The 16662-nt window shown below is 44.3% G+C and overlaps 4 non-coding genes across 4 annotated transcripts; all 4 read right to left on the reverse strand.

The window, feature by feature from the left end:
- Positions 1-1475: 1475 nt before the first annotated feature.
- On the reverse strand, positions 1476-1547 carry TRNAA-UGC (transfer RNA alanine (anticodon UGC)). The gene has a single exon. It is a non-coding gene; the product is annotated as a tRNA-Ala (tRNA).
- Positions 1548-6427: 4880 nt separating this feature from the next.
- On the reverse strand, positions 6428-6500 carry TRNAF-GAA (transfer RNA phenylalanine (anticodon GAA)). The gene has a single exon. It is a non-coding gene; the product is annotated as a tRNA-Phe (tRNA).
- A 4429-nt stretch (positions 6501-10929) lies between these two features.
- Positions 10930-11001, reverse strand: TRNAA-AGC (transfer RNA alanine (anticodon AGC)). The gene has a single exon. It is a non-coding gene; the product is annotated as a tRNA-Ala (tRNA).
- Positions 11002-16401: 5400 nt separating this feature from the next.
- Positions 16402-16473, reverse strand: TRNAA-UGC (transfer RNA alanine (anticodon UGC)). Its single transcript has one exon. It is a non-coding gene; the product is annotated as a tRNA-Ala (tRNA).
- Between the last annotated feature and the right edge of the window lie 189 nt (positions 16474-16662).

A 16662-nucleotide genomic window follows, 5' to 3' on the forward strand; every position in this document is an offset into this window, starting at 1 on the left:
ACAAACACATGATTGGCCTGGGGTCACACACACAGCCAGTCCTCAGCTAAGCAGGTTTCACTAGACAGTATTCCTCCTGGATGCTAGTTATAGATATTTTCACTGGACAAAAGAATCAAGAAATAAAGACATGCCAGACTGATAGAGTGTTAGGCTGGTGGACTGGGAACAAACATTGTAGTTTCTTGCCTCTCAAAGACACTTTAATTCAACAATAAATAAATGTGTACAGAGAGAACAGCAGTTTTGAAACTGTACACCATTGGAAACCCTTAACAGGTACCATGAATGCATAAAATTTCTTGGGAGTTCCCTTTTCAAAAAAAAAGCAGTTGTAATCAGATGGATCGAGAAAGAACATGAAACGTTTGTTTGTTTTTTTCCACCGGAGGAAGTGCCCAACACGATTGCGATCTACTTACCTTTTACTCTGCATGTATTTTCCATTGTGACAGAAAACCTTTTCCTGTTTTTTTCATATGGGCCTCCGTTTGCTGTTACCAGAAGTTCCCAGGCAATATTGCAGTGACTGAGGAAATACAGGAATATGAATATGAATCAGTCTCATGGAATATCAGTACGAATGTTGATCCATATTGGTTTCTGCTTCTCTCATGTTGAAGGCCTCTAATTCCCCGACAGTCTTTGTTCGGTCATCCAGCGTCCTTCCACTCCTATTTCAAGCGGCTAGAGAGCCACAGCAGTCCTTGTCTCAGTATTGGATCGCACTTGTGTCCCTGTGCAGATCGACAGGGAGAGACTGGTGGAGAAATCAGTCGACAGATGCTTTCGCTCTGTTCTTTGGCCCAGAAAACAAACAAAAACATACTCACCCCCTTTTCGTCTTTGTGTCTCTTTAATCACAGTACAAAATGGAAAGCCGGGTGCGGTGGCTTATGCCTGTAATTCCAGCACTTTGGGAGGCCGAGGCGGGTGGATCACGAGGTCAGCAGTTCAAGACCAGCCTGACCAACATGGCGAAACCCCGTCTCTACTAAAAATACGAAAAAATTAGCTGGGCATGGTGGCGGGCGCCTGTAATCCCAGCTGCTTGGGAGGCTGAGGCAGGAGAATCGCTTGAAACCGGAAGACGGAGGTTGCAGTGGGCCGAGATTGTGCCACTGCACTCTAGCCTGGGCAACGGGAGCAAAACTCCGTCTCAAAGAAAAACCCAAAAACAAAACAAAACAAAATGGGAGCCAACGCGAGCCGCCTGTAAATGTGCACGCTTTTGTTTGGGTTCAAGAGACCCCTGTTGCTATCCCGTTCTTCTTTCCCCCTCGTTACTTTTTTGTCTTCCTTCTGCTGTCGCAATCGCCTTATGTGACGTTGAGGCTCACAGCATAGAGGTTGGAGATAGTTCGAGGCAATGCATTGGAGTACATTTTTACTCTCTATATGTGCAGAAATAGGATAGAAAAATGTGAGGAGGCAGAAGAATGTTCCTTGAGAACTGCCAGAGTGAAACCAGCACTTGGAGGTGTCGGGGATCGAACCCGAGGCCTCATACATGCAAAGCATGCGCTCTACCACTGAGCTACACCCCCTTGCTAAAAAGGCCGGTTTGTAATAATTTCCAGGAGGTGAGTATGCTGGTAGTAGTGGTCAGTACTATAGAGCATGGAGAGCTACTCTGAGCAGGAGATATTTGGTACTAATGGGGGATACAGATTCTTTAGAATACTGTGTAGGGCTTGAAACGAAAAACAAAAGATAGAAAAGTGTCAGATAATAACCACAAGAAGTTTCCATTGTCAAGACATTGAGTTCTTCGGGTCTCCTTCTATTATGCTTGGCAAGAATCAAGTTCTGGTTTTCGTTTCTTTCGACTTCTTCCAGATATGACAGAAAGCCATTGAAATTCAGCCTTTCCCTGCCTAAAACGCTTCATATTTGTTGTTTACTCAGTCGGAATATCAAGGTAAGATTTGATGGAGGAAAGCCATAATCAGAAGAAAACCTGAGAGCGAGGCACTCAGCATGTTTTCATAAGGGTCCCTAGCTGGCGTGGTGTCTTAGGCCTGTACCCACAGCTACTCCAGAGGTTGAGGCGGGAGGATGGCTTGAGCTCGGGAGTTGGTGATTGTAGGGAGCTATAATTACGCCACTACCCTCGAGCCCGGGCAATGGAGTGAGAAAGGCAAGCAAGCAAGAGAAAGCGGGAGTGAGGGAGTAAGCGGGGGTGGGGGGGGGGCGCAGAAAAGAGGAAAGGAAGGAAGGAAAGAAAGAAGGAAGGAAAGAAGGAAGGAAGAAAGGAAGGAAGGAAGGAGAAAGACAGAGGTAGGGAGGGAAGGAAGGAAAGGAGAGAGAGAGAGAAAAGGAGACGGGAGGTGAGGGGAGGGGAGGGAATTCATAAGGCATAAATGAAAAACAGCTTTGGGGGTGAAGAGGAGGGTTGAATTATGAGAGTAAGATGAAAGATAAATAGAAGTAGGATTGAAGAGTAGTTCAGAAAAACAAACATGCTATTGCCAAAGACAAGCAGGTGCAGAAAGGGAGAGGTTTTAACAACTCTTTTAGGAATGGGAGAAAGATTGAAAGATGGAGAAGATGAGTTAGTTTGGCTCACGCTAAATTTAAAGTATCTGTGGGGCACACTTGTGAGGATATTACACAGAGAACTCAGGCAATTAACTCCGTCTCCAGCCTGGGATTTGTAAGCGTTAGTAGTAGTAGACACATTACATGGAGGTGAATAAAGACTAAAAAGTGTACTTTGAGATATGGGAATTAGAAACCTATTGGTGATATTTGTAGGCAACAAACAAGTTTGCTCCTAAATAGTTCTGGAATCTTGGGACTTATCATGGTGAGACTGGGTTCTTTGAACTATATAAGAAGATAAGAAGAAAACCCATTTCCAGGAACGAAATTTCTAGTGACTGTTAACTCTTTCTCATTCTGGTTTGCCCATATATGAACCTTTGCCAATGTTAATAAAATAACATTGATCCATTTTAAAATTGGCAGATCGCAAGTTGTATGCCAGACTTGTCTTTTCAGTTGACTGATGGGATTTCTAGAATAAAAATAGGAAACACCAAGTAATAGATTTCACTGAATGAGAGACTAGAGAAGCGTTACACACAAAATTAATGTGTATTCATGCGTGTGTGTCTGCCTGTCTGTGTCTTTGTGTGTGTGCATGTAAATACCGGGGAGGATTATCTTGACTCTTTGATGCCGTAAAAGCAATATTAGGACAGTTTGCAGAAACTCTCCTTCATCCTTATGTCATGTCACACCCAGAGAAACCTGGTTATCTATCAGATTCTTGGGAATTCATAATAAGAAGGTATGCTTTTTTGTTTGTCACATAAAAGGGGGGAATTTGAAATGATTAAATCTCTATATCTATCTTCAGACTATCTACCAACAACATGATCAAAATACTTTTTGCGTATAATCTGTAGGATGAGCTCGTTTAACACAGCATTCTTCTGAGGAATTAAACGTTTAATTTTGAAGACAGAACACCCTCATGTCATACATAATCAGTTTTGAAAACCTAAAAACATATAAAGTATCTGTTTAAATCTGCACTGTCCAATATGGTTACCATTAGCCACATTGGCTATTGAATGCATGAAATTGCCCAGTCCGAGGTAAGACGTGTCGTAAGTATAAAATATATACCGGATTTCAAAGATGCAATATCATTTTTAATATAAAATAACTCACTTATAATTTTAAGATGGATTACTTAAAATAATGTTTTTGTTATACAAGGCGATTTACATATATTATTAAAACTGGACATAAAAGACGGAAAGAGTAAACACCGGGGACTACTAGGGAGTAGCCGGGAAGGGGAACAGCTTGAAAAGCTAGCTATTGGGTACTATGCTCACTACTCGGGTGATGGGATTAATCCCACCCCAACCCCAGCATCATGCAATATACCCATGTAACGATCTTGCACATGTACCCCCTGAATCTAAAATAAAAGTTGAAATTATTTTAAAAATGATATAGAGGCCGGGCACAGTGGCTCACGCCTGTAATCCCAGCACTTTAGGAGACAGAGGCGGGCGGATCATCTGAGATCGGGAGTTCAAGACCAGCCTGACCAACATGGAGAAACCTCGTCTCTACTAAAAATACAAAATTAAGGCTGGGCGAGGTGGCTCAGGCCTGTAATCTCAGCACTTTGGGAGGCCGAGGCGGGCGGATCACGAGGTGAGGAGATGGAGACCATTCTGGCTAACACGGTGAAACCCCTTCTCTACTAAAAAATACGAAAAAGTAGCCGGGCGTGGTGGCAGGCGCCTGTAGTCCCAGCTACTCGAGAGGCTGAGGCAGGAGAATGGCGTGAACCCGGGAGGCGGAGCTTGCAGAGCGCGCCACTGCACTCCAGCCTGGGCGACAGAGCGAGACTCCGTCTCAAAAAACAAAACAAAACAAAACAAACAAAAAAATTGGCCGAGGTGGTAGCGTATGCCTGTAATCCCAGCTACTCAGAAAGCTGAGGCAGGAGAATCGCTTGAACCCAGGAGGCGGAGGGTGCGGTGAGCCAAGATCACACCACTGCCCTCCAGCCTGGGCAACAAGAGCGAAACTGCGTCTCAAAAAAAAAAAAAAAAAAAAAAAAAGATATAGAATAAATATTGCCTGTTTTTTCAATGTGACTACTAGAAAATGTAAAACTACAAAAGTGGCTCGCATTTATGACTTGTATTTTTTTAAAATTATTTTTATCCCAGAAGATAAAGTAGAAGACTTGTATTATCTTTTGTTGGACAGCATTGTCTAGAGATGATGCTATCTCTTTAAATGCGGTTCTGGGAGATTCCCAGAGCCAGAGAGCATGGAGCATGGTCTCCGGGTAATTAAGTTTCATGCTTCGAGTGTTCTCGACAGAATGCATTTCTATGCATAATCTCCTTAGATCTTTACAACATCCCATTTTACTTAATTATTATTAGCCGCATTTTTAAGCTATTGAATAGGAGAAAAATCATGCTAGGAATTACCCTAGAACTTCCATTTCAACAGAATGTAAAGGAATCATTACTGTGTTAGGCAAGAAAACATTCAGTACTACCATTTGTCTAACCAAATATTTCTTAACGAAATAAAACACAAGCTTCTGAGTTGAGAAGGCCTCAGTTACCTAAAGGATAAAGTATCTGATTCCCAGTTTCTGTGCAGTCAATGTTCCCACCTTGAGGTTGCTTCTCATTTGGTACTAATTTTCCTTTTTCAACTTGCTGCAGTTCTGATGTTGAAGTACTGTAGATTATTGTCTCCTCACACAGTATGCAGGAGTAAGGGGGAAATAGCTCTGAAATTGAAACAGCAATTTGAAAGAAAAAAAAAGGGCGGGGGGAAAACCCATTACCCCCAACACAGCATTTCAACAGAGAAGTTGAAGTGAAAAAGGGAAAATGGGGCACATGCACCTGAGTCTTGATGACTTTGCTGCCCATTTGCTTTCATTTTCAGTATTCCAGGACCCCTCATGAATGTCTGACAGAATAATTCATATAGAAGTACTTATTTTTGTTCTTTCCTGGATACCAACACAGAAATAAGTTAAGATTTGGAAATTGTAGACAAGGGTGCCAGTTGGAAGAAATGTCCTGTCAGTAAGAAAACTTAGACTATTCCTGTAATTAGGCCTGGTGTGCTGGCTCCAGCCTGTAATCCCAGCATGGTGGGAGGCAGAGGTGGGCCAGGATTTCGAGAAGAGCCAGGGCGAAAGAGCCAGGGCAACACGGTGAAACCCAGTCTCCACCAAAAAATTCCAAAAAAAAAAAAAAAAAAAAAAAAAGCCAGGCTTGTTGTTGCATTTCCGTAGTCTCAGCTACTCAGGAGGTTGACGTGGGAGGATCGCTTGAGTCCAGGGAGGCTGAGTCTGCAGTGAGCTGTGATCATACCACTGCACTCCAGCATGGGTGACAGAGTGAGACCCTGCCTCAAACAAAACCAAACAAAACAAAAGTTATTTTTCCAGCAGTTTAACTGCAGAGCTATGGAGTTGACTCAAGGTACAAACCCACGTTTTTCTAATTGCAAAATGTTTCTTGAATATACCACCACCACATATATGCACTCATACAGTATAATAGTTCTTCTTCTACAGGTTTCTTCACATTTCTTGTGATTTAAAACACCTCCGTCCAACACACATAAATAACATCAAGTGAGAAATGAATTGCAAGTGCCACAGCATACAGCATATTGGAATTTCTTAGGTTTTAAAAGTAATAACTTCCTAGGTTTAAGGCTTTAAATAATTTACGTCCTGTCAGTTAACACCTCATGGAAGTCTTCAGTGGAGTGTTACAAATATATATATCTATGTACATTACCTTTATGGAATTTTCAGAAAACATCAAAAAGAAGTGGAGTTATATATAGACCTCTGGGATTTGGTGAGCAAGTGCTGTGTTAAGGGAATGACATGCTAACACCAAAAGGCATCTGCCGAAACCCGGGATTGAACCAGGGACCTTTAGATCTTCAGTCTAACGCTCTCCCAACTGAGCTATTTCGGCCGCTCCGGACAAGTTCGTTTTGTCATTTCTTCAAAATACAGAAACTGCCATTTGTAAGGTCAGTGTATCTTCCAGTGCCTAATTCTGTTGTCTTCAATATCACCGGTCATTCACTCACCTTCCCTACACCCCAAAAATATAAGTTCTGCTGCAATTTATGTGTGAAATAGGATCCAATTTTCCCCAGCAAAAGACGGGAAAGAAAAGGCGAGGAATTGGTCATCAGGAAGATATTCCCATGCTTGGTCACCGTGTAAAACACTCCTCAGAAAACTAAGGAATTCAAAATGAAATTATCTCGGCTTTTACTTTTTTTTATTTTTTATTTTATTTTATTTATTTATTTATTTATTTATTTATTTTTGGGACGGAGTCTCGCTCTGTCCCCCAGGCTGGAGTGCAGTGGCGCGATCTCGGCTCACTGCAAGCTCCGCCTCCCGGGTTCATGCCATTTTTCTGCGTCAGCCTCCCGAGTAGCTGGGACTATAGGCGCCCACCACCACGCCTGGCTAATTTTTTGTATTTTCACCGTATTAGCCAGGATGGTCTCGATCTCCTGACCTCGTGATCCGCCCCCTCGGGCTGCCAAAGTGCTGGGATTGCAGGCGTGAACCACCGCGCCCGGCCTACTTTTCTCTTTTTTCGGCTTTTCTTTTTCTGACTTGCTCTTCAGTGACAAGGCATAAAGGAATTATTGGACACGTTAACATGGTAGTGGGCTTATAGCTTCCGAAAAAAGACATCCTGAGCGAGGCAGTTCTTTTTTTCTATTTTCTTGCTTTTACCAGTCTTGTGCTCACACATCCACCTTGGTTGGCACGGAGACCCAGGGAGTGAAAATGGAAAGTATAATATGTTTGTTTCTTTGTTTCTTTGTTTTGAGACGGAGTCTCGCTCTGTCGCCCGGGCTAGAGTGCAGTGGCGCGATCTGAACTCACTGCAACCTCCATCTTCCAGGTTCAAGCGATTCTCCCGACTCAGTCTCTTCCAGTAGGCGGGATTACAGGCGCGCGCCACCACGCCCAGCTAAGTTTTTTGTATTATTAGTAGAGACGAGGTTTCACCTTGTTGGTCAGTCTGGTCTCGCCTCGGCCTCGCAAAGCGCTAGGATTACAGGTGTGAGCCACCGTTCCTGGCCTATGCCTTAGGGTTCAAAGAATTGTGGTCTGCACATTGATGCGTAAGTATTGTTTTTTCCGCCTGGGTGCTGTGGCTCACGCCTGTAATCCCAGCACTTTGGGAGGCCAAGGCGGGCAGATCACCTGAGGTCAGGAGTTCGAGACTAGCCTATCCAACATGGTGAAACCCCATGTTGTCTCTACTGAAAACACAAAAACTAGACCGGTGTCGAGGCGCGCCCCTGTAGTCCCGCTAAGGAATCGCTTGAATCCAGGAGACGGAGGTTGCAGTGAGCCGAGATCACACCACTACACTCCAGCCTGGGCAACAAAGCAAGACTCCGTCTCCAAAAAAAAAAAAAAAAAAAAAAAAGCTTTTTACATACACATCTGTGATCATGAGATTTTATTTATTTTTGTTTTGACAGTGTCCCACTCTACCAGACTGGAGTGCAGTGGCAATCTCCTCTCACTGCAACTTTCACCTGCTGCCTCAATCAGTTCCCCCACCTCAGCCTAGAAATTTTATATCAATTCGAAAGTGTCAAGATATTGGAATCCTCTTGCTAAATAACTTAAAAACAATTTAAGACGTTTACAGAATTTCAGAAACAATTCTCTCTGGAATGAAAGAATTGCTGTGGCCAATAATTACTTGCAAACTGAATTTTAATAAAACCCTCTCTATGTCTGGACAGTTTTCAAACTGAGTCTCCTATTCTGAAAGAGTCGAGGCTTTCAGTTTTAGCCAAAATTTGATGGAAGGGTCGATATTAAGGCCGGGCGTGGTGGCTCACGCCTGTAATCCCAGCACTTGAGACCGAAGCGGGTAGATCACCTGAGGTCAGAAGTTCAAGACCGGCCTGGTCAACATGGTGAAACCCTGTCTCTACTAAATATTCAAAAATTAGCCGGGCGTGGTGGCAGGCGCCTATAATCCCAGCTACTCAGAAGGCTGAGGCAGGAGAATCGCTTGAACCCGGGAGGCAGAGTTTGCAGTGACCCGAGATCGTGCCACTGCGCTCCAACCTGGCAACAAGAGCGAAGCTTCGTTCCCAAAAAAAAAAAAAAAGTTTTTTAGATGATTGGATGATTTCCTAAAAAATAAATAAATAAAATTTTTAAAAAAGTATGTTCTCTTACACGCTTTGTTTTTTCCTCCCGCGTGTAAGGTCCGAGTCTTCTCAGACAGGAAACAACATTCCGCTAGGTTTATCCCTGCCGCCTCAGGTCTCTTCCCAGCTAGGTTCAGCCTTAGCCCATGCTGCAGAAATGTTTAAAGTTGAACATATAGAGAGGAAAATAGTGGAAAGTGATGCGGAAATATAAACAGCAGCTACATATAAATCTCAAAACTGCTTAAAATATGTGTAAATGGTTCTAGGACTGCTCTGCACTATTGTGAAAAGTTCGTTCAGAAGTAAAGGGTAGGGAAGGTGAAGAGGAGCCGAGCGCCAAATGGCGGAGAGAGGGAAAAGGTGGGGTGCCGTGAAGTGGAGGAAGAAAAACACAAAAGGGAGAGAGATAGAAGGCAAGGAAAAACATCCTTAAGATGGTTCGGATTTGGATGTACGGGATCGTAGAGTGAATCTAAGCGCCACATTTCTCCGTCGCTTCCTCTGGCCGTGAGGGAAGGGAGGTGTCCCTAGGGAGGTAGGCTCGACCAGGAAGGAAACCTGGTTCGTTTTGCCCAGGCTGTCACGGCTTCACGAGCGCCTCTCCGCTATTTCCGTCGCTCAACAGACCGGCTGAGCTCTTTGGAGTGATGTTGGGTTTTGGTTTGCGCTTCAGGAACCGCTGATACTGTAGCTTCTGAGGGAGTTGCAGGGATTTCCCGACTTCCTGAGTGCCTGTGTTGAGAGTTAGAAGTGGGATCTGCCGGCAGCTTGCATGACAGTGGAAACACCTAATTTTACTAGTTTTTGCTTGAAATGCAAAAGATGAGAAAGAAAGTTTCCGTTTGTTTGTTCCACATATATCTCCTAGAATAAAGCCAATAGAAAGCCAACTTCACCCTAAAGAAACTCTTCCTGGCGTTTGCGAGCTCCTTTACTCCTCACGTCCAGCTCTTGGCTCAGGACTCTGCAGAGCTGCACAGCGGTTGCAACAGGGCGAAGTCGCGGTACAACCGGTGTTAACTAAGTGTGCAGCCACCGTCTTCTTAGTCCTATTACAGGTGCTGAGGCAATATAAGTGAACCCTTCACAAGTCGAGTGGGCTGACCTCAGATTGAGTTTAGCGATGACTTGTGACCCCCTGGTAGATGGTGGACCGTTACAGCGTTTAGAAAGTGAGTAAAAGAAAGGATGCATACAGAAGCAGACACACTTGCTTGGCTCCCGCAGATGGAGAGAGGTCGCTTTTCTGCCTTCTGGGTGTTTAGTGACTTATTTTTTTTCCCCTTTGTTGGCATGAAATAAAGCTGAAAATAAAAGCAGATTTTCTTTTAACAAGTTAGTATTAACATACTTGCAGAGTATTTCCCTGTGGATTTCTGCTTAGTACTGTAATGCCAGAATCCGAAACTCTAAAAAGAGCTCTAATCTGGAGATATGGGTTGTTCCCTAGCTTAGAAGGAGATTATTTCCGGAGAGTAAGTACAATGAGGTAGAAAAGGATCCGTTGGGCTTGGGAGAATAAACGTTCATTACTTTTATGTATGAAAAACAACAAAATGAGCTTTCTCCTATACTGATCTTGGTTCCTGGAGTTCAGAGTGTTTGCATCTCAGACCAGAAACTTCCTCAGAGGACCCAGAGAAGTACTTTTTACTTCCACCAAATTTCAGCTGAGGTGACTGACTATCTTTTCATCATTTGCCCTGTGTTTGTAGTTAAATAGTCCAAGTTTCAAACTATGTGAGTCTCTAATGGAAAGTGACCACCTGCTGGTGGTCAAACACCGGCCGTGTAATCGTTTAGTGAAAGCTTGTAGGGCTTCTGCAACCTAGTTAGAGGGAGTTAGAAGAAGAAACAGAAAAGGACTTGAGGCTTTTAGCTTCCGATCTGAAATCAGACTTGGGCCGCACAGTTCTATGGTTCCTGATGATTTCATTTACAACTAGAAATCGGCTGCATGGCCAGGAATACTACTTGCTTCCCTCGTGCGTGGTCCACGTTAGTAACTGGTGGACTGCTTAGAAAATATAAGTGGATAACCCTAAGCAGCAAATAGATTCAAAGGAATAAACATGAGTCACCTCTGTGTATGAGAGATAAATGTCAACACAATTCACCTTGACAGAGAAAATTTTAAAGTTGGGGAATATCATGGACCGCTTCTTACTGGTGCCCGGGGAAGAAAAGAAGACGTGGAGGTACTGGGGGTTGAACCCAGGACCTCGTGCATGCTAAGCACGCGCTCTACCACTGAGCTATACCCCCGCCGCCATGTTTTCTTATCAGAGAATACTTTCATGACTATTACTGTCTGAGTCTGGGCTCTGTCTTGACAATTTTATGTTTCCAATTCCACTCTTAATTTCTTACAAGAAGCGTTTCCTGTCTTAGGGCCCCCCTACACCAAAAGAAAGGCAGCTTAACAGTACAAATAAAGGCACTGTTTCTGATTTGTGGTCAGCCCAAGATCAACTCACCCCAAGGTGGTCTCCCCATCGCGTTAGATTTCCTGGAGCATACTTCCATTCAGTTATTTGAGTGTGTCCTGGCATACAACATTCTCTTGCAAATTTTCTGATTATAATATTCTGTATTCTTTTGACTCTTGGAAGCATGTTAGTCTCACATAGTCATAAAATAAAACTGACTCAAGTGCGTGTGAAAACACCCTAAAATTCAATACAAATAGACGCAAATTAAAACTGCATTGTGAAACAATACATTACCCCATTGAAATAACTGATTTAAGAAAACGCTTTACACAGTTCGTTATTTAATTGTAAGCACAAAAAGAAGAGGAAAGAAATCTTAAACTCTATGTATGAGGGTTATTTTTTGTAGAGCTAAAGCTGTAGGGATTCTGAGATTTTGTGTGAATTTTAGGATTGGGAAAATGAGTGTGTGAGAGTGTGTGTTGTTGGAAACAGGCTGTCACTGTAAGAAAAAGAAGGTAAAGAATAGTCCTGTTGGTGTTGATGGGAATTGGAGGCATCAGTATGAAATTATACATAGCCGGGCGCAGTGGCTCGCGCTAGTAATCTCAACACTTCGGGAGGCTGAGACGTGTGGATCACTTCTTTCAGGTCAGAAATCGAGAACAGCCTGGCCAACATGGCAAAACCCCGTATCTACTAAAAATACAAAACTTTGCCTGGTGTGGGGGCCGCGCCTGTAGTCCCAGCTATTCGGGAGGCTGAGGCAGGATAATCGCTTGAATTTGGGAGGAGGACGTTGCAGCGAGCCAAGATCGCGCCACTGCACTCAGCCTGGGCGACTGAGTGAGACTCTATCTCAAGAAAAAAAAGAAAAAAAAAGCACATTTTCCCTACAGATCTGTCTGCTAACTGGGCCTGGAAGAAATACCTGAGAAACAATGAGCAAGATAACTCTATATTTTGATTTTCAAATACCATTCTCTACTAAAAGGAACCAGAGATACTAATAGAAAGTAGCTACTATTGTCAACTACACTGATTCCAGGACTGTGCCAGGAAAACTACAAGATGAACCTAAGATATCTTGCTGTGCCAGAATGATGGGGATGATTTAAAAGAATACAGAAGCGCAGGGGTAGCTCGCGCCTGTAACCCCAGCACTTCGGGAGACCGAGGCGGGCAGATCACCAGAGGTTAGGAGTTCCAGAACCACCTGGCCAACATGGTGAAGCTCCGTCTCTATTAAAAATACAAAAACTGGCCTGGAGTGGTGGTGCATGCCTCTAATCCCAGCTACTTGGGAAGCAGAGATAGGAGAATCGCTTGAACCCGGAGGCAGAGGTTGCAGTGAGCCGAGATCGCACCACTGCGCTCCAGCCTGGACAAGAGGGCAAGACCTGTCTCAATAAATAAATAAAAATAAAGTCCATGAGAAAAATAATAGTGTGTGTATGTATTTAGGCGTAAAGAGAGGAGAATCATTGTGGCAAAATATCGGGAATTGCTAAATCTGAGTAACGTGTGTATGGTAGTTCTTTGTATTAGTTTTGCAACTTTTCTGTAGGTTTGAAATAATTTCACACAAAAAGCTTTTTTTAATTATCCCTTCTCAAATTTATTTTCCCTCTTCCTTCAAGGGCTGCACTCTTCTATCAAGAGTTAACGTAGGTGGATACTAAAACAGAAGGGTCAGTACCGCCTCCGGGGATTTAGGTGCAGGCGAGGAGGTGAGAAAGTGGAATTCCCAGCTATTAGAAATGAAGACCCAGGAGCGTGGGTCGCTGCCAGTCCTTACCCTCGCCAGAGCCTGGGCCAGCACCGTGGTCTGGAAACCCAGCATGGATTTCGTTTTGCGGACGCTATTGCTCCAGTTCTGACAGTCAAGAAACGACGGATGGAGAGAACGAGTATCGCCTGCGAAACGAGCTCGAGAGGGAAGCAGGGACGCGGTGGGATGCGCAACCTACGGCGGCGGCGGCAAAGGCGGAGGAGAAGCGAAGTGGGCGAGCGAACGAGGCTGCCAGAGGATCTGGGTGGGCCGGGAGGCGGAGTGCAGCCCGGAAGCCCATCTCCGCTGCGTTTCCTCGGTGTCGGCGATAAGCGAGAGGGCTCATTCCCTGTAGAAGTGAACTGAAAACACTTTCCCGCAAGATCTCTCTCGCTTTGCTTAAGGCAGTCGCGGCATTGAGAATGCCTCGCAGCTCCTTTACTGACTCGGACACTGGGGATCACGGGTACTCTTGAGTTTTAGTACAGGTGGGTGGTATTGGTGGCTTCCGAGGAAACGATAGAGAAGCCGCCTATTTCCAATCCCTACTGTTCGCGAGGGAAGAGTGTTGAACCAGGAAGAGAAACCCTCCTGCTTAAGCCCCTTTGTTATAGGTAGGAAGAGTGTTCTTTGCTTTTGTTTTTGTTTTAGCTTGTCAAGCTTGGAATACAAGTCATGGAAAACAAGAAAGGTAGGGCAGTCCCAGTATATTTTAAACTTAAGAGGGTTTTCAGAAGGAGTACTACCTTGTTTTTATGGAATTCAGGGTGTCCAGATTTCAACCTACCCAGCAGAGGGAAGCTCTATGAGTCTAATATCTTGGCTTTCTTCTACATCAGCAAGCCTCTGAAATTCGGGTTCCTTTCTGGACAATATCACCTACACTTTTGCAGTGTGCTCCTATATTACTTACATCCAACTCGTGGAAGCATGAACAGTGGGAAAAGCCAAGGTTACCACATAAAAGAGGATCCTTACATGAGACAAGTGGAAATAAAGCAGCAGCTGAGGTGTGTGTGTAGAGGAAGAGACAAACGTGAAAATGTAGAAAGTGGATAGAGAATTTTTTCCAAAGAAGAAGAGGAATGGTCTACTCACAACAAGGAACTCTCTACTTACTGTTGCGAAGATACTTTTATTACATTTCATGCATACACTGGATTTTAACAACCAGAACACTGGTAGAATTGGTGGGGGCTGCAGAGACAGCAGTACTCCCAACCCTGAGGGTTAGTCCCCACCCTGAAGGTGGAGAGAAAATGATTACTCTCTGTCATAGGGCTTAGAATCGTCCAAGCTTGGGTTTCAAATTGAAGGGCCCAAATAGCTTGAGAAAGCACCAGGTATTTCAGCTCAAAAGAGTCTCTTGGTTCAAGAGAATTCCTGTGAGTTCTTCCAGAGGAAAATCAGTCTGTTGTGTGTGACCTGAAAAGTTACCTAAAATATTCAAAAGGTCAAAGAAATGGTAAATGAAACCCCAGCCCTGACATAAGATGAATACAATACTCACTGGCTTTCCTAGGTTTGAGTTTTTGATTGAGAATAGGTAGGGAACCCCAGGACCAACTCTTCCTCCTCAGCAGGTACCTGACCCTGGGACCTTCTGAAACTTCTAGAGCAGTGCTTCGCAAACTTTAGCATCAGAGTCGCTTGAGGGCTTATTCAAACACAGGAGGCTGAGCCCCATACTCAGCAGTTCTGATTCAACAGACCTAAGGTTGGCCTGAAATTTATTATTCTGCTTGCAGCACCCAAATCCCCCACCCCTTGCTCTCCTGTGCAGTGTCCACTGTGGCTAACATGCCACCGTTTGCCTGGAGAAAACCAATGGATATCAGGAAATTAAAGAAGAAAAAGTATGAAACAAAAAGAAAATACATGGCATGTGTGTATTACCTTCTTCCAAAAAATGTATCTCAAAACAAACATATGATTGGTCTGGAGGCACACACACGGCCAGTCCTCAGCTAAGCAGGTTTCACCAGACGGTATCCCTCCTGGATGCCGGTTATAGATATTTTCATTGGACAAAAGAAGCAAGTAAGGTCATGTCAGCCAGCCTCATAGAGTGTATCTATCATGCCAGCCTGATAGGCTGGTGGACTAGGAACAAACGTCATACTCTCTTGCCTCTCAAAGACACGTTAATTCAACAGGAAATACGTGCAGAGAGAACAGCAGTTTTGAAAACATACATCACCGGAAACCCTAAAAGTTATCATGAGTGTATAGGATTTCTTGGGAGTTCCCTCTCCAAACAAAGCAGATGTAATCTGATGGATCGAGAAAGAACATGAAATGTTTGTCTGGTTTTTCCCACGGCAGCAAGTGCCGAACACACCTGCGATCTACTTACCTTTTAGTCTGCATGTATTTTCCATTGTGACAGAAAATCTTTTCCTAGTTTTTTATATGGGGCCTCCGTTTGCTGTTACCAGAAGTTCCCGGGCAATATTTTACTGTAACGAGAAAAACGGAGCTACTGAAGAAATACAGGAATACAAATTAGTCTTATGGAATATCAGTACGGAATGTTGATCCGTATTGGTTTCTGCTCCTCGCACGTTGAAGGCCTCTAATTCCCCTACAGTCTTCGTTCGGTTGTCCAGCGTCCTGCCACTCCAATCTCAAGCGGCTGGAGAGCCACAGCAGTCCTTGTCTCAGTACCGGATCACACTGGTGGCTGCGCTCTCTGCTCAGGTCGACAAGGAGAGACTGGTGGAGAAATCAGTGGACAGAGGCTTTCGCTCTGTTCTTTAACCCAGAAAACAAAAATAACTTTAAAAAAAAAAATTGCCGGGCGCGGTGGCTCACGCCTGTAATCCCAGCACTTTGGGAGGCCGAGGCGGGCGGATCACAAGGTCAGGAGATCGAGACCACGGTGAAACCCCGTCTCTACTAAAAATACAAAAAATTAGCCGGGCGCGGTTGTGGGCGCCTGTAGTCCCAGCTACTCGGGAGGCTGAGGCAGGAGAATGGCGTGAACCCGGGAGGCGGAGCTTGCAGTGAGCCGAGATCGCGCCACTGCACTCCAGCCTGGGCGACAGAGCGAGACTCCGTCTCAAAAAAAAAAAAATAATAAAAAAATAAAAATAAAAATAAAAAAAAAAACTGATGCCTGCAGAGCGCTTTTCTTCCTTCTTCTCCTTTGTCTTGGCGTCTCTTTAATCATAGTACAAAATGGGAGCGAACGCGAGCCGCCTGTGAATGTGCACGCTTTTGTTTGGTTTCCAGAGACCCTGTTGCGATTCTGTTCTTGTTTCCCCCTCATTTCTTGTTTGTCTTCCTTCTGCTGTCGCAATCGCCTTAGGTGATGTCGAGGCTCACGGCATAGCCAGTGGAGATAGTTCGAGGCTGCGCATTGAGCTACATTTTTACTGTCTATTTGTGCAGAAATAGGATAGAAAAATGTTAGAAGGCAGAAATTTGCTGCTTGAGAACTGCCAGAGCAAAACCATCACTTGGAGGTGTCGGGGATCGAACCCGAGGCCTCATACATGCAAAGCATGCGCTCTACCACTGAGCTACACCCCCTTGCTTAAAGGGCTGTTTGTAATAATTTCCAGGAGGTAACTTTCATTTCCTGAGACTCTCCGTGAGCATGCTGGTAGTAGTGGTCAGTATTATGGAGTGTGGAGAGCCGTTCTGAGCAGGAGATACTTGGTACTAATGGGGGATACAGATTCTTTAGAATACTATGTAGGACTTGAAATGAAAAACAAA

This window comes from Macaca thibetana, chromosome 4 (genome assembly GCF_024542745.1).
Source record: "Macaca thibetana thibetana isolate TM-01 chromosome 4, ASM2454274v1, whole genome shotgun sequence".
NCBI lineage: Eukaryota > Metazoa > Chordata > Mammalia > Primates > Cercopithecidae > Macaca > Macaca thibetana.